At 44.3% G+C, this 24,160-nt stretch overlaps 1 protein-coding gene across 2 annotated transcripts in view; it reads right to left on the bottom strand.

The window, feature by feature from the left end:
• gabrb2a (gamma-aminobutyric acid type A receptor subunit beta2a) overlaps window positions 1-24,160 on the bottom strand; it is a 146,332-nt gene that overhangs the window by 106,284 nt on the left and 15,888 nt on the right. The gene's annotated exons all lie outside the window — the stretch shown is intronic.

Raw genomic sequence — 24,160 nt, 5'->3', positions numbered from 1 at the left:
AGAGAAGAGTCAGTAAACGAGTGGAGAGAGGGATAGGTATCTGAAACTACATGTCAACGTGAAGTCCTGGAAGAGGAGAAGAATGGATAAACCTACTGGACTGTACTAAAGTCTGAAATTCACATAGTTGATTATCTTTATCAGATGATGAATAACAGATTACATTTAATTCTGAATACATTTGGGGCATTTTGTTCTTTCAGAATTTGAGGTGTTTTTTCAAATGTATTTTTTAAGAAACTAGTCCTCAGATAGATGTGTAGTACTATACTACATGACTTCATACAGGCTACTCTGTGTGAATGTGTCTTTTTGAGGGGTATAATGCATTTTGATATGCAAAAAAAGAGGACTACGTCAACAGTGGACTAATGCAGGGTTTCCCAAACTCGGTCCTGGGGCAACCCCCCCTCTACTGACCTGTAACTGACCTCTACTGGGGGCAGTAGTGGTCATGCTGACTGGGGTTAGGGGGTTAACACTCAGCCAACTCTTCTCTCCTCCTGGCTGACTTACTCCATCCCGAATAGCACCCTATTCCCTATATAGTTGCACTTAATTTGACCAAAGCCTAACGGCAGTCTATGGGTCCTGGTCAAAAGTAGTGCACTACATAGGGAATATAGTGCCTAATTTAGGGCAATAACCCGAGGGTTAATTCCTCAGCTATCTCAGCTGGCTGGCCCATGATGAAAATATTCTGCTTCCACTCCGATGGAGCCACTCCATGGTTTATGAGGACAATACCTCCCTCCCTTTAGTCCATCCATCATTTACTCTATCCATCACTCCCTCCCTCACCCGCTCTCCCTCCCTCCCACCCTCCCTCACCACTCACTAACCTTTACAGACCCAATAGAGCACTCCAGCTGGGGCTCTCTCTCTCTCTCTCTCTCTCTCTCTCTCTCTCTCTCTCTCTCTCTCTCTCTCTTTATTTCTCTCTCTCTCTCTCAATTCAATTCAATTCAATTCAAAGGGCTTTATTGGCATGGGAAACATATGTTAACAGTACCAAAGCTAGTGAAGTAGATAATATACAAAAGTGAAATAAACAATAAAAATGAACAATAAACATTACACTCACAGAACTTCCAAAAGAAAAAAGACATTACAAATCTCATCTCTCTCTTTGTCTCTCATGTGTGAGCCCTTACTACTGCAAACAGACACAGTACACAGCTTATATTCCTGAAGTCAGTGTTTGCTGGTGGATTGTGTGAGGGCATTGATGACTAGAACTGTACTGTCTGCCCCCCACTGTCCTACCGTGTCCCAGTCCCCTATCCTACTCCATATATAACGCATAGGCAACCTACACATGCTCACTGCCAGTGAGACATAACATACGCATGAACATTACTGGACCTACTGTCTACGCCTCACCCTCCCTCCCACCCACCCTCACTCCCTCACTCACTCACTCACTCACTCACTCACTCACTCACTCACTCACTCACTCACTCACTCACTCACTCACTCACTCACTCACTCACTCACTCACACACACACACACACACTCACTTCCACCCTCACTCACTCCCACCCTCACCCACCCACTCACCAGGGAGAGCGTTGCAGCATGGTAGCATCATCTCTGTTACTGAGAAGATTGCAATAAAATCAATGAAGTGGAAAACAGAACATGATACACAGGAAGCCAGTAAAACATGTATCTATTTTATATCTGCAGCATTTATCATTTATCTCCTCTTGTTGTGTTTTACCAACCTGGTCTTTAATCCCTTGGGAGTCAAAATATCCTCAATATATTGATGTTTTGCACATAAAAAATTGCTCATAATTTGCATGCACTATATAATAGTATTATATTAAAATTATCTACTACCAGCGGGGTCAAGCAGCTACCTCTAGTACAGGGCTCTATGTTCTACTGTCCACAGCTCTATATTCTACTGTCCACAGCTCTCTGTTCTACTGTCCACAGCTCTATGTTCTACTGTCCACAGCTCTCTGTTCTACTGTCCACAGCTCTATGTTCTACTGTTCACAGCTCTATGTTCTACTGTTCACAGCTCTATGTTCTATTGTCCAGGCTCTATGCTCTACTGTCCACAGCTCTATGTTCTACTGTCCACAGCTCTCTGTTCTACTGTCCACAGCTCTATATTCTACTGTCCACAGCTCTATGCTCTACAGCTCCATGTTCTACTGTCCACAGCTCTATGCTCTACTGTCCACAGCTCTATGTTCTACTGTCCACAGCTCTCTGTTCTACTGTCCACAGCTCTATGTTCTACTGTTCACAGCTCTATGTTCTACTGTTCACAGCTCTATGTTCTATTGTCCAGGCTCTATGCTCTACTGTCCACAGCTCTATGTTCTACTGTCCACAGCTCTCTGTTCTACTGTCCACAGCTCTATATTCTACTGTCCACAGCTCTATGCTCTACAGCTCCATGTTCTACTGTCCACAGCACTATGCTCTACTGTCCACAGCTCTATGTTCTACTGTCCACAGATCTATGTTCTACTGTCCACAGCTCTATGTTCTACTGTCCACAGCTCTATGCTCTACTGTCCACAGTTCTACTGTCCATAGCTCTATGCTCTACAGCTCCATGTTCTACTGTCCACAGCTCTATGTTCTACTGTCCACAGCTCAATGCTCTACTGTCCACAGTTCTACTGTCCACACATGATACTGCTGGTCTCTCACTGTAAATATACAGGCTGTCTGTTTCAGCCTTCACTGTGTACTGACACTGTAGATTGTAGATACATCTGAGGAGAATAATGTTGATACTTGGACAGTCTTGGCCCCTTCTGTCAAGTGAATTAAATAATTAAAGTAAAGCAGATTGTTCAGCAGAAAAAGCCCTATGGCCACATTCATAGTAACAGGATTATATTTGATGGAGAGAGATGATTGATCCCTTCAATAAGATGATGCTAAAATGAAAGTAATAATCTCTCTCTCTCTCTCTCTCTCTCTCTCTCTCTCTCTCTCTCTCTCTCTCGTGATATTAGCAAAGGTTCATAATGAGAACTGCAAAAACATATTGTGTGTGGTGTAATAACCGACTCACAGATGGTCCAGTTTACCCCCTCTTTGACATCAATGGAGCTCCGCTCAGAGAGGGAACAACACACACACACACACACACACACACACACACACACACACACACACACACACACACACACACACACACACACACACACTACGAGTCCCTCACTACCTTACTCACAGGACCAAAACCCACACCAACCCAACTCTCTGTCAATACAGCAGATTCTGTTCAGAACAGAACTGAACCACTCTGTCAGTTTGTGTGTTTCTCTCTTTTAACTCAACAGTATCTCCCTTCCTAGTTCTGAGTGTTTCAAGCCTAATGTTTATATTTGGGTTATATTATTGCTGTAATGCACATTCGCTTTAATGCTTTCTTCCCACCCCAAATTGGGATACATTTTGGAGCATTTCACATTTTATCATCACCCACAGAGATTGACATAACACGCTATCTCCTCTCATCTCCTCCTCCTTCTCTCTGTGCAATATTACAGTCACACAGGAGATGGAGAGATAGGAGAGGTCTGGTGGAAAGGAGAAGGGGACAGCTCAGCATCTATACAATCTCCACAACATGATGACCATCCACAGAGAGACTCATTGTCCAGTCAGAGAGTGTGATCAGTCTCACAATACAATACAATCTTCATTACCCTTGTCACAAGTCCACAAGACCACTGCGCCACTCAGGAGTCCTTGACTAGAGCAGCATAAGCCTTGCTCTGAGACTACATTGATCATCATAGAGAGAGAAAGAGAGAGGGGGGAAGACACAGAGAAACAGGGATAAATAGAGAGAAGGGGAGAGGGGGAGATAGTTAGCGGGAGAGAGGGAGAGAGAGAGTGACAGGAAATACATTAGACCTAGCTTGTTATGAGCACCGTTACCACCATTACCACAATTACCACCATTACCACCATTACCACCGTTACCACAATTACCACCATTACCACCATTACCACAATTACCACAATTACCACCATTACCAGAATTACCACAATTACCACCGTTACCACAATTACCAGAATTACCACCATTACCACAATTACCACAGTTACCAGAATTACCACCGTTACCACAATTACCACCATTACCACCGTTACCACAATTACCACAATTACCACCGTTACCACAATTACCACCGTTACCACAATTACCAGAATTACCAGAATTACCACCGTTACCACAATTACCACCATTACCACAATTACCACCGTTACCAGAATTACCACCGTTACCAGAATTACCACCATTACCACTGTTACCACAATTACCACCGTTACCACAATTACCAGAATTACCACCATTACCACAATTACCAGAATTACCACCATTACCAGAATTACCACCGTTACCACTGTTACCACCGTTACCACCGTTACCACAATTACCACCGTTACCACAATTACCAGAATTACCACCATTACCACAATTACCAGAATTACCAGAATTACCACCATTACCAGAATTACCACCGTTACCACTGTTACCAACGTTACCAGAATTACCACCATTACCAGAATTACCAACCTTTACCACAATTACTAGAATTACCAGAATTACCACCGTTACCAGAATTACCACAATTACCACCATTACCAGAATTACCACCGTTACCACAATTACCAGAATTACCACCGTTACCACTGTTACCACCGTTACCACTGTTACCACCGTTACCACAATTACCACCATTACCAGAATTACCACCGTTACCACAATTACCACCATTACCAGAATTACCACCGTTACCACAATTACCACCGTTACCACAATTACCAGAATTACCACCGTTACCACAATTACACCATTACCACTGTTACCACAATTACCACCATTACCAGAATTACCACCATTACCACAATTACCACCGTTACCACAATTACCAGAATTACCACCATTACCACAATTACACCATTACCACTGTTACCACCGTTACCACAATTACCACCATTACTAGAATTACCACCGTTACCACAATTACCACCGTTACCACAATTACCAGAATTACCACCATTACCACAATTACCACCGTTACCAGAATTACCAGAATTACCACCGTTACCACAATTACACCATTACCACTGTTACCACCGTTACCACAATTACCACCATTACCAGAATTACCACCGTTACCACAATTCCCACCGTTACCACAATTACCAGAATTACCACCGTTATCACAAGTACCACCATTACCACTGTTACCACCGTTACCACTTTTACCACCGTTACCAGAATTACCACCATTACCACAATTACCACCGTTACCACAATTACCACCGTTACCACAGTTACCACAATTACCACCATATCAACCCTGACAACCAGCATAGAGGACAGACCAGACTTAGAGGAATGTCTGGGCTATTCTATGGACAAGGAGTAACCATACAAAACATTCTCCAGATATATCACACTGGGTCACCAATACAAACATTTGCATGCACTATACAATAGTATTATATTAAAATGATCTACTACTGTTATAAATGGAACTATACTGAACAAAAATATACATTTAAAATGCAACCATTTCAAAGATTTTACTGAGTTACAGATCATATAAGAAAATCAGTCAATTTAAATAAATAGATTAGGCCCTAATCTATGGATTTCACATGACTGGGCAGAGGTGCAGCCTGGGAGGCCCACCCACTTGGCAGCCAGGCCCAGCCAATCAGAATGAGTTTTTCCCCACAAAAGGGCTTCATTACAGACTCCTCTCCTCACCTCAACTCTCCTTGGTTGTATCACCAGTGGAAGGACTGGATAGATTTCCACTACAGCCCTATTACTTTCACCTGTCATATCCTGTCCTGTCACATCCTGTCCTGTCACGTCCTGTCATATCCTGTCCTATCATGTCTTCGCTTCTCCCTTTTATTAATTATTTATTTCACCTTTATTTAACCAGGGAAATCCTTTACTTAACCAGGGATTTCTGATACTTACAATCAGAAAGAAAAGGAGACAGAAAGGAATCTAAGGATAATGGAATAGTATAAAAGATAATGTCTTGTATGTAGCTAGATGTTCTAGAGCTACATAGCCTCCACCACATTAACAACAACCCATGTACTGCTAGCCTACTGGGAAGTAACCATCTGTGACCCATGGATTTGAAGAAGAAGGGGATTCAGTGACTGGTGCTCCCTTGGTACACATCAGAGCACAGTCACTTGTCCCTTTTCTGCTGTCCACTACTCTCCTTTCCTTCTCCTCACCTTCTCTCTGCCCCTCAGACAAGAAATAAACAATTGTTGGAAAAATTACTTGTGCCATGCACAAAGTAGATGTACTAAACAACTTGCCAAAATTCTAGTTTGTTAACAAGATATTTGTGGAGTGGTTATAAAACAAGTTTCAATGACTTCAACCTAAGTGAATGTAAACTTCGGACTTACATTTTAGCAGACACTCTTATCCAGAGCGACTTACAGTAGTGAATGCATACATTTCATAGATTTTTTTTCCCATACTGGTCCCCCGTGGGAATCGAACCCACAACCCTGACGTTGCAAACACCATGCTCTACCAACTGAGCCACACGGGACTGTAGGTACAACTACAGCTCAACATTATCACTGACCTCAACCCAGAGTCTCTTAGAGCGTTCACAGTCAGTCCACTGACACCCCTAACAGATGACAGCAAAATAACACTCTACTTGAACAGAGCTATGCTCAATCATGAGGCATCAAAGCCAAAGGACCTGAATAATATTAAGAAATGCTATAGATGGAAGGAAAATAGTGTGGAAATCTACCAAAAAACAATTAGGCAACAACAAATTCAATCCCTTCAAGACAATTTCCTGGACAAAACATTTCACTGTAAAATTGAAGGTGTAAACATGGCAGTAGAAAACCTAAACACTATATTTGACCTCTCAGCTTCCAGATCAAATCCAAAAAATTCAAGCAGACAACCTAAGAAAATTAACAACAATGACAGATGGTTTGATGAAGAATGCAAAAACCTAAGAAAGAAATAGAGAAACCTGTCCAACCAAAAACATGGAGACCCAGAAAACGCCTTCACTATGGTGAATCACTAAAACAATACAGACATATATTATGGAAAAATAAGGAACAGCACGTCAGAAATCAGCTCAATGTAATTGAAGAATCCATAGAATTGAACCACTTCTCAGAAAATGTGAAACCTCTAAACAAACAACAACATTAAGAGTTATATATCCAAAATGGAGATGTATGGATAAACCACTTCTCCAATCTTTTTGCTCTATAACAAAGAACAAAGAACAAACACATATATACATGATCAAATACAAATCTTAGAATCAACTATTAAAGATTACCAGAACCCACTGGATTCTCCAATTACCTTGAATGAACTACAGGACAAAATGCAAACCCTCCAACCCAAAAAGGCATGTGGGGTTGATGCTATCCTAAATTAAATGATAAAATATACAGACCACAAATTCCAATTGGCTATACTTAAACTCTTTAACATCATCCTCAGCGCTGACATTTTCCCCAATTTTTGGAACCAAGGACTGATCACCCCAATCCACAAAAGTGGAGACACATTTGGCCCCAATGACTACTGTGGAATATGGGTCAACAACAACCTTGATAAAATGCTCTGCATTGTCACTACTAGCAGACTCATACATTTCCTCAGTGAAAACAATGTACTGAGACAATGTCAAATTGACTTTTTACCAAATTACCTTACGACAGAGCACTTATTCATCCTGCACAGCCTAATAGACAAACAAACCAAAACAAAGGCAAATTCTTCTCATGCTTTGTTGATTTCAAAATAGTTTTCAACTCAATTTGGTACAAGGGTCTGCTATACAAATTGATGGAAAGTGGTGTTGGGCGAAAAACATACAACATTATAAAATCCATGTACACAAACAACAAGTGTGCGGTTAAAATTAGCAAAAAAAAACATTTCTTTCCACAGGGCCAGGGGGTGAGACAGGGATGCAGCTTAAGCCCCACCCTCTTCAACATATATATCAACAAATTGGCGAGGACACTAGAACAGTCTGCAGCAGCCGGCCTCACCCTTCTAGAATCTGAAGTCAAATGTCTACTGTTTGCTGATGATCTGGTGCTTCTGTCACCAACCAAGAAGGGCCTACAGCAGCACCTAGATCTTCTGCACAGGTTCAGTCAGACCTGGGCCCTGACAGTAAATCTCAGTAAGACAAAAATAATGGTGTTCCAAAAAAGATCCAGCTGCCAGGACCACGAATCCAAATTCCTTCTAGACACCGTTGCACTAGAGCACACAAAAAACTATACATTCCTCGGCTTAAACATCAGCGCCACAGTTAATTTCCACAAAGCTGTGAACGATCTGAGAGACAAGGCAAGAAGGGCTTTCTATGCCATTAATAGGAACATCAGATTCGACATCCCAATTAGGATCTGGCTAAAAATACTTGAATCAGTTATAGAGCCCATTTAGGGTTGTGAGGTCTGGGGTCCGCTCACCAACCAAGAATTCACAAAATGGGACAAACACCAAATTGAGACTCTGCATGCAGAATTCTACAAAATTACCCTCAGTGTACAACGTAAAGCACCAAACAATGAATGCAGAGCAGAATTAGGCCGATACCCGCTAATTATCAAAATCCAGAAAAGAGACGTTAATTAGTGCGAAGATCCCGCTAGCGGGACCAAATTCGACAACATCCAGTGAAATCGGAGCGAGCCAAATTCAAAATACAAAATCGTAATATTAAACATTGATGAAAATACAAGTCTCATAAATGATTCTTTAGCTTAGAATCTTGGTAATTGAACTGCGTTGTCAGATTTCAAAAACACTTTCCGGCGAAAGCATAGCATTCGATTGTCTGAGGACAGCGCCTCACATTAGCATATTTTCCAAACCAGCACAGGCGTCACAAAATAACAAATAGCAATAAAATAAATCACTTACTTTTGAAGATTTTCCTCTGTTTGCAATCCCAAGGGTCCCAGCTAGACAATGAATGGTAATTTTGTTCAATAAAGTCCTATAAATCCCAAAAACGTTGTTTAGTTGGCACCATTGAATTAAATAATTCAGTCCTTCAACATGCATACAAAGGATTCCAAAAAGTTACCAGCAAAGTTTGTTCAAATGACTCAAACGATGTTTTTTATTAATCCTCAGGTTGTCTAATATCTAAATAAATTATAATATTTCAGACGGAGATTACTATGTTCAATAGCAAAGGAAAAGAACAAAGACTACTTTTGCCTTACCTCTCCCCATGGATAAACAACTACTACTCGTTGGTTTTTCAAAAAACAAGCCTGAAACCATGTATAAAGACTGTTGACATCTAGTGGAAGCCATAGGAACTGCAATCTGGGAGGCGGAAGTCATAGTTTTCAATAGCTTCACATTTGAAGTTGCTGGGAGCTAAAAAAAAAAAAAAATCCGTATGGATTTTCCTCGGGTTTTCGCCTGCCATATCAGTTCTGTTATACTCACAGACATTATTTTAACAGTTTTAGAAACTTCTGAGTGTTTCTTATCCAATTCTACCATTATATGCATATCCTAGCTTCTGGGCATGAGTAACAGGCAGTTTACTTTGGGCACATCAGACAGGTGGAAATCCAGGATACTGCCCCCGACCCTAGAAAGATTAAATTCTACAACCACATAAAAGGAAAGGATTTCCAAACCTTCCATAACAAAGCCATCACCTACAGAGAAATTAACCTGGAGAAGAGCCCCCTAAGCAAGCTGGTCCTGGGGCTCTGTTCCCATACATAAACAGACCACACAGAGCCCCAGGACAGCAACACAATTAGACCCAACCAAATCATGAGAAAACTAAAAGATATTTAATTAACACATTGGAAAGAATTACCAAAAAACTGAGCAAAATAGAATGCTACTTGGCCCTAAACAGAGAGTACACAGTGGCAGAATACCTGACCACCGTGACTGACCCAAAATTAAGGAAATCTTTGACTATGTACAGACTCAGTGAGCATAGCCTTGCTATTGAGAGATGCTTCCGTAGGCAGACCTGGCTCTCAAGAGAAGACAGGCTATGTACACACTGCCCACAAAATGAGGTGGAAACTGAGCTACACTTCCTAATCTCCTGCCAAAAGTGTGACGATATTAGAGACACATATTTCCCTCAGATTACACAGATCTATAAAAAATTCCAAAACAAACCCGATTTTGATAAACTCCCATATCTACTGGGTGAAATACCACAGTGTGCCATCACAGCAGCAAGATTTGTGACCTGTTGCCACAAGAAAAGGGCAACCAGTGAAGAACAAACACCATTGTAAATACAACCCATATTTATGCCTATTTATTATCCCTTTTGAACTTTAACTATTTTCACATGGTTACAACACTGTATATAGACATAATATGACATTTGAAATGTCGTTATTATTTTGTAATTTCAACTTTATTTAACCAAGTTGGCTAGTTGAGAACAAGTTCTCATTTACAACTGCGACCTGGCCAAGATAAATCAAAGCAATTTGACACATACAACAACACCGAGTTACACATGGAATAAACAAACATACAGTTAATATTACAGTAGAACAAAGTATATATACAGTGTGTGCAAATGAGGTAGGATAAGGGAGGTAAGGCAATAAATAGGCTATGGTGATGAATGTGCAAGAAGATGAATGTGCAAGTAGAGCTACTGGGGTGCAAAGGAGCAAGATAAATAAATAAATACAGTATGGGGATGAGGTAGTTGGATTGGCTATTTACAGATGGGCTATGTACAGGTGCAGCGATCTGTGAGCTGCTCTGACAGCTGGTGCTTAAAGCTAGTGAGGGAGATATGAGTCTCCAGCTTCAGTGATTTTTGCAGTTCGTTGCAGTCATTGGCAGCAGAGAACTGGAAGGAAAGGCGGCCAAAGGAAGAATTGGCTTTGGGGGTGACCAGTGAGAAATACTTGCTGGAGCACGCGCTACGGGTGGGTGCTGCTATGGTGACCAGTGAGCTGAGATGAGGCGGGGCGGAGCCTGCCTGCTAGCCATCTATACCCCATGGGTATTTTCTTTTCAACATTTTTATGTATCATTTTGTTTTAACAGATATACCTTATTTACATAAGTATTCAGACCCTTTTGCTATGAGACTCCAAATTAAGCTCAGGTGCATCCTGTTTCAATTTATAATCCTTGAGATGTTTCTACAACTTGTTTGGAGTCCACCTGTGGTAAATTAAATTGATTGGACATGCTTTGGAAAGGCACACACCTGTCTAGATAAGGTCCCACAGTTGACAGTGCATGTCAGAGCAAAAACCAAGCCATGAGGTCAAAGGAATTGTCCTTAGGGCTCCGAGACAGGATTGTGTTGAGGCACAGATCTGTGGAAGGGTACCAAAAAATGTGTGCACCATATTAGGTCCCCAAGAGCCTCCATCATTCTTAAAATAAAGAAGTTGGTTGAAGTTGGACAGAGCGCCAGAGTTCCTCTGTGGAGATGGGACAACCTTCCAGAAAGATAACCATCTCTGCAGCACTCCACCAATCAGGCCTTTATGGTAGAGTGGCCAGACGGAAGCCAATCTGCAGTAAAAGGCACATGACAGCCCATTTGGGCTTTGACAAAAGGCACCTAAAGGACTCTCAGACCATGAGATTCTCTGGTCTGATGAAACCAAGATTGAACGCTTTGGTCTGAATGACAAGTGTCACGTAAAGCACGGTGGTGGCAGCATCATGCTGTGGGGATGTTTTTCAGAGGCAGGGACTGGGAGACTAGTCAGGATCGAGGGAAAGATGAACGGAGCAAAGTACAGAGAGATCCGTGATGAAAACCTGCTCCAGAGCGCTCAGGACCTCAAACTAGGGCAAAGGGTCACCTTCCAACAGGACAACAACCCTAAGCACATAGCCAAGACAACGCAGCAGTGGCTTCGGGACAAGTCTCTGAATGTCCTTGAGTGGCCCAGCCAGAGCTCGCACTTGAACCTGATTGAACATCTCTGGAGAGACCTTAAAATAGCTGTGCAGCGACGCTCCCCATCGAACCTGACAGAGCTTGAGAGGATCTGCAGAGAAGAATGGGAGAAACTCCCCAAATACAGGTGTGCCAAGCTTTTAGGATCATACCCAAGACTCAAGGCTGTAATCGCTGCCAAAGGTGCTTCAACAAAGTACTGAGTAAAGGGTCTGAATACTTGTGTAAATGTGATATTTCTGTTTCTTATTTTTAGTAAATTTGAAAACATTTCTAAAAACCTGTGTTTGCTTTGTCAGTATTGGGTATTGTGTGTAGATGGATGAGGAAAGAAAGCTATTTAATCCAAATGCCTGACAGATCCATTAGACAAGTCATCAGAACATTCCGGTTAGGGCTTCTAATGGTGTGATGGGGTAGCTTGTTCTAAAGACACTCTGCTTTTCTGTTGCATAATATAATGATACAATGAATAGGGCCAGGCTAGACTATACAATAAAGCTACAACTCAGGGACATCTTGTCTAATTTAACCATCAATACACTTGATTAAGTAAGCAATTCAAGTCAATTAAATTAGAAATTCTTATTTCAGATAACTGTAAATATAAAATAGATGAAAGCAAGCATAACTATTCCTGACAGGCACGAAAACATTAAACCACGAAGGAAGGCTAAAGACTAAATAATATTGTATTATATGATTCCTAATTTTGTAAAACTTCAAAGAAATACCCATTTAACCTGCATTCCTCATGGTCAAAACCCTTGAAATAAAATAAGACCCCTTATATTCGGGGAAAACAACACATAGCCTTTCCTTTCCTTTTCCTTGACTCTCCTTCCCTTCTTGATTCACCAAACCCCAAAAAACATAGTGGAGCGTTGTCATAGCAACAATGAGTAAAAATATCACAAGCTTACTTTTCCCACCAGAAGCTGAAAATAAAATGGAACAGAAATCGGTTGTTAGAACAAACAAGATGATCAAAATGGATGCTAATTCACACACTAGACATAAGGTCTACGGACCAAACAACACCTATATAGTGCACTGCTTTTGACCAGGGCATGGGGCCGTATGTATCAAGTGTTTCAGAGTAATAGTGCTGATTTCAGATCAGTGTAGCATTTTTCCATGGATGTGGGGAACAAACCGGATCCCAGATCAACACTCCTACTCTGAGACCACTGATACATACATCCCCAGAGCCTTATGGGCCTTGGTCAAACATAGTACAATACATTCTATACAGAATAGGTCCCATATTACAAACCTTATCTAGGGGTGTGTCTGAAATGGCACCATTCTCGCTATATAGTGCAATACTTTGACCAGAGCCTACGGGGAATAGGGGCTGTGTTTTCCCTCTGGCCATCTCCCTCCATACTATCAGAGGTTGATAGCTAGATCCCAGCCATCCCTTCCTCCCTCCCTCGCTCGCCTCTCCATCCCTCTCTCCCTCCCTAAACTAACTAACTATCTGTCTGAACTAACTATCTGTCTGACCTTCATAACCGGATCCCAGCCCTCCCTCCCAACTAACTAACTAACTAACTAACTAACTAACTAACTAACTAACTAACTAACTAACTAACTAACTAACTAACTAACTAACTAACTAACTAACTAACTATCTGTCTGACCTTCAGAACCGGATCCCAGCCCTTCCTCCTACCTACCTACCTACCTACCTACCTACCTACCTACCTACCTACCTACCTACCTACCTACCTACCTACCTACCTACCTACCTACCTACCTACCTACCTACCTACCTACCTAACTAACTAACTAACTAACTAACTAACTAACTAACTAACTAACTAACTGTCTGACCTTCATAGTCAGATCCCAGCCCTTCCTCCTACCTACCTACCTACCTACCTACCTACTTACCTACCTAACTAACTAACTGTCTGACCTTCATAGTCAGATCCCAGCCCTCCCTCCCTACTAACTAACTAACTAACTAACTAACTAACTAACTAACTAACTAACTAACTAACTAACTCACTCACTCACTCACTCACTCACTCACTCACTCACTCACTAACTATCTGTCTGACCTTCAGAAGCCGGATCCCAGCCCTCCCTCCCAACTAACTAACTAACTAACTACCTACCTAACTACCTAACTAACTAACTAACTAACTAACTAACGAACTATCTGTCTGACCTTCATAGCCAGATCCAAGCCCTCCCTCCCAACTAACTAACTAACTAACTAACTAACTAACTAACTAACTATCTGTCTGAACTTCATAGCCAGATCCAAGCCCTCCCTCCCTCCCAACTAACTAACTAACTAACTTACTTCTTCTTCTTCTTCTAACTAACTAACTAACTAACTAACTAACTAACTAACTAACTAACTAACTAACTAACTAACTAACTAACTAACTAACTAACTAACTAACTATCTGTCTGACCTTCAGAACCGGATCCCAGCCCTTCCTCCTACCTACCTACCTACCTACCTACCTACCTACCTACCTACCTACCTACTTACCTACCTAACTAACTAACTGTCTGACCTTCATAGTCAGATCCCAGCCCTCCCTCCTAACTAACTAACTAACTAACTAACTAACTAACTAACTAACTAACTAACTAACTAACTAACTAACTAACTAACTATCTGTCTGACCTTCAGAACCGGATCCCAGCCCTTCCTCCTACCCACCTACCTACCTACCTACCTACCTAACTAACTAACTAACTAACTAACTAACTAACTAACTAACTAACTAACTAACTAACTAACTAACTAACTAACTAACTAACTAACTAACTAACTAACTAACTAACTGTCTGACCTTCATAGTCAGATCCCTCTCCTCCCTCCCTCCCTCCCTCCCTCCCTCCCTCCCTCCCTCCCTCCCTCCCTCCCTCCCTCCCTCCCTCCCTCCCTCCCTCCCTCCAAACTAACTAACTAACTAACTAACTAACTAACTAACTAACTAACTAACTAACTAACTAACTAACTAACTAACTAACTATTCATCTGACCATCATAGCCAGATCCCAGTCCTCCCTCCTAACTAACTATCTGTCTGACCTTCATAGCCAGATCCCAGCCCTCCCTCCCTCACAACTAACTAACTAACTAACTAACTAACTAACTAACTAACTAACTAACTAACTAACTAACTAACTAACTAACTAACTAACTAACTAACTAACTAACTAACTAACTAGCTAGCTAGCTAATTAACTAACTAACTAATGCTTGTTAGGGTAATGATGGTAAATCAAATCAAATCAAAGTTAATTTGTCAAGTGCGCCGAATACAACAGTTGTAGACCTTACAGTAGGCTCTAACCAACAGTGCAATTTCTAAGTAAAAAAATTGCTATTAGGTGAACAATAGGTAAGTAAAGAAATAAAAACAACAGTAAAAAAGACAGTTAAAAATAACAGTAGAGAGGCTATATACAGTAGCGAGGCTATAACAGTAGCAAGGCTATATACAGGCACCGGTTAGTTGGACTGATTGAGGTAGTACGTACATGTAGGTATGGTTAAAGTGATTAGGCATATATGATAAACAGATAGTAGCAGTAGCGTAAAGAGGGGTTGGCGGGTGGCAGGACACAATGCAGATTGCCTGGGTAGCCAATGTGCGGGGGCACCAGTTGGTAGGGATAATTGAGGTAGGATGTACATGAATGTATAGTTAAATTAACTATGCATACAGTTGAAGTCGGAAGTTTACATACACCTTAGCCAAATACATTTAAACTCACTTTTTCACATTTCCTGACATTTAATGCTAGCAAAAATTACATGTCTTACGTCAGTTAGGAACACCATTTTATTTGTGAAATGTGAAATGTCAGAATAATAGTAGAGAGAATGTTTTATTTCAGCTTTTATTTCTTTCACCACATTCCCAGTGGGTTAGAAGTTTACATACACTCAATTAGTATTTGGTAGCATTGCCGTTAAATTGTTTAACTTGGGTCAAACGTTTCGGGTAGCCTTCCACAAGCTTCCCACAATAAGTTGGATGAATTTTGTCCCATTCCTCCTGACAAAGCTGGTGTAAGTGAGTCAGCTTTGTAGGCCTCCTTGCTCGCACACGCATTTCATTTCTGCCCATTCATTTTCTATTGGATTGAGGTCAGGGCTTTGTGATGGCCACTCCAATACCTTGACTTAGTTGTCCTTAAGCCATTTTTCCACAACTTTGGCAGTATGCTTGGGGTCATTGTCCATTTGGAAGGCCCAAAATGTACGATCTTTGTCCTCATGTGCAGTTGCAAACCGTAGTCTGGCTTTTTAATGGCGGTTTTGGAGCAGAAGCTTCTTCCTTGCTGAGCAGCCATTCAGGATATGTCGATATAGGACTCGTTTTACTGTGGATATAGACACTTTTGTACCTGTTTCCTTCAGCATCTTCACAAGGTCCTTTGCTGTTGTTCTGGGATTGATTTGCACTTTTCGCACCAAAGTACGTTCATCTCTAGGAGACAGAAGGCGTCTCCTTCCTGAGCGGTACGACGGCTGAGTGGTCCCATGGTGTTTATACTTGTATACTATTGTTTGTACAGATGACCGTGGTACCTTCAGGCGTTTGGAAATTGCTCCCTGTAACGGCTGTTGCAGGGAGCAATGTTGAGTGCTCATCATGTATTTATTGTACTGAGAACACATAAACAAAGAAACAAAAACCAACAGCCAAACTGTTCTGTCAGGTAAGCAACACTAAACAGAAATTAGCCACCCTCAAAACCCAAAGGAAAACAGGCTAACTAAGTATGGCTCCCAATCAGAGACAACGATATACAGTTGTCCCTGATTGAAAATCATACCCGGCCAAAACAAAGAAATACAAAACATCGAAAAAAGGACATAGAATGCCCACCCTAGTCACACCCTGGTCTAACCAAAATAGAGAATAAAACCCTCTCTATGGCCAGGGTGTGACACTCCCAAGTATGAACCAGACTTTTGGAGATCTACAAATTTTTTTCTGAGGTCTTAGCTGATTTCTTTTGATTTTCCCATGATGTCAAGCAAAGAGGCACTGAGTTTGAAGGTAGGCCTTGAAATACATCCACAGGTACACCTCCAATTGACTCAAATTATCAGAAGCTTCTAAAGCCATGACATGATTTTCTGGAATTTTCCATTCTGTTTAAAGGCACAGTCAACTTAGTGTATGTAAACTTCTGACCCACTGGAATTGTGATACAGTGAATTATAAGTGAAATAATCTGTCTGTAAACAATTGTTGGAAAAATTACTTGTGTCATGCACAAAGTAGATGTCCTAACCGACTTGCCAAAACTATAGTTTGTTAACAAGAAATTCGTGGAGTGGTTGAAAAACGAGTTTCAATGACACCAACCTAAGTGTATGTAATCTTCCGACTTCAACTGTATATGTTAAACAGAGAGTAACAGCAGTGTAAAAGAGGGGTGGGGGGGGGGGGGCACACAATGCAAATAGTCCGGGTAGACATTTGATTACCTGTTCAGGAGTCCTATGGCTTGGGGGTAAAAACTGTTGAGAAGCCTATTGGTGCGAGACTTGGCGCTCCGGTACCGCTTGCCATGTGGTAGCAGAGAGAACAGTCTATGACTGGGGTGGCTGGGGTCTTTGACATGTTTCAGGGCCTTCCTCTGACACCGCCTGGTGTAGAGGTCCTGGACGCCAGGCAGCTTAGCCCCAGTGATGTACTGGGCCGTACGCACTACCCTCTGTAGGAGGCCAAGCAGTTGCCGTACCAGGCAGTGATGCAACCAGTCAGGATGCTCTCGATGTTGCAGCTGTAGAGCCTTTTGAGGATCTCATGACCCATGCCAAATCTTTTTAGTTTCCTGGGGGGGGAATAGGCTTTGTTGTGCCCTCTTCACGACTGTCTTGGTGTGTTTGGACCATTCTAGTTTGTTGGTGATGTGAACACCAAGGAACTTGAAGCTCTCAACCTGCTCCACTACAGCCCCATCAATGAGAATGTGGGCGTGCTCGGTCCTTCTTTTGCTGTTGTCCACAATCATCTCATTAGTCTTGGTTATGTTGAGGGATAGGTTGTTATTCTGGCACCACCAGGTCTCTGACCTCCTCCCTATAGGTTGTCTCGTCGTTGTCAGTGATCAGGCCTACAACTGTTGTGTCGTCTGCAAACTTAATGATGGTGTTGGAGTCGTGCTTGGCCGTGCTGTCGTGGGCGAATAGGGAGAACAGGAGGGGACTATGTACACACCCCTGAGGGGCTCCAGTGCTGAGGATCAACGTGGCAGATGTGTTGCTACCTACCCTCACCACCTGGGGGCTGCCCGTCAGGAAGTCCAGGATCCAGTTGCAGAGGGAGGTGATTAGTCCCAGGATCCTTAGCTTAGTGATGAGCTTTGAGGGTACTATGGTGTTGAATGCTGAGCTGTAGTCAATGAATAGCATTCTCATGTAGGTGTTCCTTTTGTCCAGGTGGGAAAGGGCAGTGTGGAGTGCAATAGAGATTGCATCATCTGTGGATCTGTTTGGGTGGTAAGCAAATTAGAGTGGTTCTAGGGTTTCTGGGATAATGGTGTTGATGTGAGCCATTACCAGCCCTTCAAAGCACTTCATGGCTACGGATGTGAGTGCTATGGGTCTGTAGTCATTTAGGCAGGTTGCCTTAGTGTTCTTGGGCACAGGCACTATGGTGGTCTGCTTGAAACATGTTGGTATTACAGACTCAATCAACGACATGTTAAAAATGTCAGTGAAGACACCTGCCAGTTGGTCAGCACATGCCCGGAGCACACGTCCTGGTAATCCATCTGGCCCCGCAGCCTTGTGAATGTTGACCTGTTTAAAGGTCTTACTCACGTTGGCTACGGAGACCGTGATCACACAGTCGTCCGGAATAGCTGATGCTCTCATGCATGCCTCAGTGTTGCTTGCCTCGAAGCGAGCATAGATGTGATTTAGCTTATCTGGTAGGCTCGTGTCACTGGGCAGCTCGTGGCTGTGCTTCCCTTTGTAGTGTGTAATAGTTGGCAAGCCCTGGCATATAAGACGAGCGTCGTATGTACAAAATAAGTTACAAATAACACAAAAGAAAACACATAACACAATTGGTTGGGCGCCCGTAAAACTGCTGTCACGGGTGTCGTAGGGATTAGACCAAGGCGCAGCGGGTTGCATGCTCATCATAACTTTATTTGTAAAGTGAACACGAAAACAATAAACAAATAACGACAGTACGACAGTTTCGCAGGCTACACAAAAGCAATGCAAAAAAACAACTACCCACAATCAACCAGGTGAAAACAAGCTCCCTATATGTATATGACTCTCAATCAGGAACAGCGATGTACAGCTGTTCCTGATCCAGAGCCACACAGACCAACAAAGAAATATACAAACCAGAAAAACCTAGAATACCTAAACAAGAACATACACCAAAACCCCGGAACACATAAATAAAACACCCCTCTACATACACATAACCCCCGAACCACATAAAACAAATACCCCTGCCACGTCCTGACCAAACTACAATAACAATAACAGTACCCCCCCCCCCCCCCCAAGGTGCAGACTCCGTATGCACCTCAAAAAAAAAAAAAAATAAACCCCTAACTAAAGGGAGGGAAGGGAGGGTGGGGGCCGTCAACGACGGCTCCTGTGCTATACCCCCCCTCCCCAAACCTCCTACAGTGGAGGTGGCTTAGGCTCGGGCCTAAGACCACCCACTGACCAGTCCACTCCTCCCAAATACCTAGGCCTGACTCGTGTCACTGTAGACCCTGGACTGTAGGGCGACTCATTCGGTTCCGGACCGTAGGCAGACTCACTCGGTTCCGGACCGTAGACAGACTCACTCGGTGCCGGACCGTAGGCCGTCTCACTCGGTGCCGGACTGTAGGCCGTCTCACTCGGTGCCGGACTGTAGGCCGTCTCACTCGGTTCCGGACTAGACACTGTTGCCGGATACTCTGGACGAGGTACTGTTGCCGGACACTCTGGACGAGGTACTGTTGCCGGACACTTGGGACTGGGCTGACGCACTGGAAGCCTGATGCGTGGTGCTGGTACGGGATGTGCCAGTTTGGGGACACGCACCTCAGGGCTAGTGCGGGGAGCGGGAACAGGCTGAGTTGGACTGGGCTGACGCACTGGAAGCCTAGTGCGTGGGGCTGGTAGTGGATATACCGGGCCGTGGAGGCGCACTGGCGGTCTCGATCGCACCTTCTGCACAACCCGTCCTGGCTGGATGGAACTAGTAGCCCTGTACGAGCAGAGTGCTGGTACAGGGCGAACTGGGCTGTGCAGGGGCCTGATGGTTGCCGTGCGTAGAGCGGGCGTAGGGTAGCCTGGATCTAGGAAGCGCACCGGTGACTAGATGCGCTGCGCAGGCATCCTCCTACCAGGCTGGATGCCCACTCTAGCACGGCACTTGCGAGGGGCTGGGATCACTCGCACCGGACTGTGCGTGCGTATGGGCGAGATCGTGCGCACTTCAGCATACCTCGGCGCTCTCCACTCCATACGTTCCCCATCATACCCACGGGGAGCTGGCTTAGGGCTCACCCTTGGCCCAGCCAAACTACCCGTGTGCCCCCCAATTTTTTTTATTGGGGGTGCCTCTTCGGCTTCCTCGCCAACCGTGTTCCCCAGTAGCGTTCCCGGTCCTCACCAGACTTCCTCCATGGGCCCTCTCCGGCCAGAATCTCCTCCCAAGTCCATGACTCACGATAGTCCACCCGTTGCTCCTTCCTCCGCTGCTTGGTCCATGTTTGGTGGGTAGTTCTGTCACGGGCGTCGTAATGTAGAGACCAAGGCGCAGCGGGTTGCGTGCTCATCATATTATTTATTTTAATTAAAGTGAACACGAAAACAATAAACAAAGAACGACAGCTAACAGATTTGCAGGCTAAACTAACAGCAGTGCAAATACAACTACCCACAATCAACCAGGTGAAAACAAGCTCCCTATATATGACTCTCAATCAGGAACAACGATGTACAGCTGTTCCTGATCGAGAGCCACATAGACCAACAAAGAAATATACAATCTAGAAAAACCTCGAATACCAAAACAACAACACACACCAAAACCGCGGAACACATAAATAAAACACCCCTCTACATACACATAACCCCCAAACCACATAAAACAAATACCCCCTGCCACGTCCTGACCAAACTACAATAACAAATAACTCCTATTACTGGTCAGGACGTGACAACTGCTGCCATTTCTTCCAGCGCCATTTTAATATGATTGAACAGTTGTAGGGTTGTATGGTAATGATAGTAATGAACACAACATTCACGCCCCACTAATTCATCTCAACCACAGCTGCTTGCTTTAAATCTGTTCATTCACAGAACACTAATTAACGGTACTGGAGTGCTGGCAATCTGGTAGTCTGTTTGAACAGCAACTAAACCAACTACAGTAGGAGCGGGTAGCACACGTGTAGGTCTAGCTAATGAACTAAACAGAAAGGATAGAGACAGAGGAATAACCCTTACTCACAAACTGTTAATGGAATACACCCAGCATAAAAAAGGCAAGCAAGAAGAAATGGGGAGAGCAGACTGAAAACAACCATATTCTACCCCTCCTTGTTATCCACTGCAAATTAATTGCATACAACCGAACAACCCTACAACTGTTCAACCACACAACCCTACAACTGTTTAACCACACAACCCTACAACCCTACAACTGTTCAACCACACAACCATACAACGCTACAACTACACTACCCTACAACCACACAACCCTACAACTGTTCAACCACACAACCCTACAACCTTGCAACCCTACAACTGTTCAACCACACAACCATACAACCCTACAACTGTTCAACCACACAACCCTACAACCGTTCAACCACACAACCTCACAACCATACAACAGTTCAACCACATAACCTCAACAGTGTATATTTGTGAAAACAAGACCACAATGCTACAGGGCCAGATCCCAACAGAGCATTAAGATGACAGAGGAGGGAAGGGAGGGAGGAGAGGAGAGGAGAGGAGAGGAGAGGAGAGGAGAGGAGAGGAGAGGAGAGGAGAGGAGAGGAGAGGAGAGGAGAGGAGAGGAGAATGAAGGGAGAAGAGAGGAGGAGTGAAGGGAAAAGAGGAGAGGAGAGGAGAGGAGAGGAGAGGAGAGTGAAGGGAGAAGAGAGGAGGAGTGAAGGGAGAAGAGGAGAGGAGAGGAGAGGAGAGGAGAGGAGAGGAGAGGAGAGGAGAGGAGAGGAGAGGAGAGGAGAGGAGAGGAGAGGAGAGGAGAGGAGAGGAGAGAGAGAGGAGAGGAGAGGAGTACTAGAAATTGGTCATCATAATATCACATTTGGGCAACCTTTCCATTTCCACTGTCCCCAGTCAGTCAGGAGGGAGGACAGAGATGAGGGATGACAGAGATGAGGGAGGACAGAGATGAGGGAGGACAGAGACAAGGGACGACATGGCCAGAGAGGGAACACACACACACAGTGACACACAGACAAAGACACACACACACAGAGCACAAAGTCTCTCCTCTGACTCCCGACTGAGCCTTTAGCCCCATGTTATAATGTCATGGAGATCCGGCTGGCATGGCCACCTGGACACTGGCTCGCTGTGTATGTGTGTGCGTGCTTAACAGATGTCACACTGCTTGCTTAGTGAGTACAGCTTCCTCCTAATTCGTCTCACAGCAAGGCTGGAACCCAGGACCTCCCACACGTGACCACCCTCCTGAAGCGTCTCGGCTAGCTATTCACTTCAGAGCGAGGAGTGAGCTTCACACATCCCCATGTGCTGCACCATGTGTTACACGTGCCTGGTGCGACCCGGCTGGCAGGGCTGGCTGACCGACCTACAGGCTTGCATTGCCCCACAATACAGCTGACCTTTGATGCTTCTCTAGAGACCACCTGTGTGTGTGTGTGTGTGTGTGTGTGTGTGTGTGTGTGTGTGTGTGTGTGTGTGTGTGTGTGTGTGTGTGTGTGTGTGTGTGTAGCTGTGTAAAGCTGAGGCCCTGTCACCGGTCTCCAAGCACTAAGGGGTCTGGGTGAGGGAGCAGCACCAGTGAGGTGTTAGTGCCGGGATGGAACAAAAATGTGCACCAACACTTTGGTTTGGTTCCTCAGGACCTTGGCTGGATCCTGACTGGAAACAATGGACCAACACTTTAGTTTGGCCCCCAGGACCCTGACTGGAAACAATGGATTACTGAAACACATAGAGAGGAGGAGGGGGGCGGGGTAGTGGTGTGTCTGTTGGGGGGGTGGGGGGGGTGGATGGGGTTTATTATAGTGGTGTGTCTGGTGGGGGGGTTATAGTGGTGTGTCTGGTGGGGGGGTTATAGTGGTGTGTCTGATGGGAGGGGGGTTATAGTGGTGTGTCTGGTGGGGGGGTTATAGTGGTGTGTCTGGTGGGAGGGGGGTTATAGTGGTGTGTCTGGTGGGAGGGGGGTTATAGTGGTGTGTCTGGTGGGGGGGGTTATAGTGGTGTGTCTGGTGGGGGGGTTATAGTTGTGTGTCTGGTGGGGGGGTTGTAGTGGTGTGTCTGGTGGGGGGGTTATAGTGGTGTGTCTGGTGGGGGGGGTTATAGTGGTGTGTCTGGTGGGGGGTTATTGTGGTGTGTCTGGTGGGGGGGTTATAGTGGTGTGTCTGGTGGGGGGGGGTTATTGTGGTGTGTCTGGTGGGGGGGGTTATAGTGGTGTGTCTGATGGGAGGGTTATAGTGGTGTGTCTGGTGGGGGGGGTTATAGTGGTGTGTCTGGTGGGGGGGTTATAGTGGTGTGTCTGGTGGGGGGGTTATAGTGGCGTGTCTGGTGGGGGGGTTATAGTGGTGTGTCTGGTGGGAAGGGGGGGTTATAGTGGTGTGTCTGGTGGGAGGGGGGTTATAGTGGTGTGTCTGGTGGGAGGGGGGTTATAGTGGTGTGTCTGGTGGGAGGGGGGATTATAGTGGTGTGTCTGGTGGGGGGATTATAGTGGTGTGTCTGGTGGGGGGGTTATAGTGGTGTGTCTGGAGGGGGGGATTATAGTGGTGTGTCTGGTGGGGGGGGGTTATAGTGGTGTGTCTGGTGGGGGGGGTTAAAGTGGTGTGTCTGGTGGGGGGTTATAGTGGTGTGTCTGGTGGGGGGGTTATAGTGGTGTGTCTGGTGGGGGGGTTATAGTGGTGTGTCTGGTGGGGGGGTTATAGTGGTGTGTCTGGTGGGGGGTTATAGTGGTGTGTC

Source organism: Salmo salar, chromosome ssa09 (genome assembly GCF_905237065.1).
Source record: "Salmo salar chromosome ssa09, Ssal_v3.1, whole genome shotgun sequence".
Classification (NCBI taxonomy): domain Eukaryota; kingdom Metazoa; phylum Chordata; class Actinopteri; order Salmoniformes; family Salmonidae; genus Salmo; species Salmo salar.
Note: the sequence above shows the minus strand (reverse complement) of the source record. Positions and strands in the feature narration are given on the sequence as shown.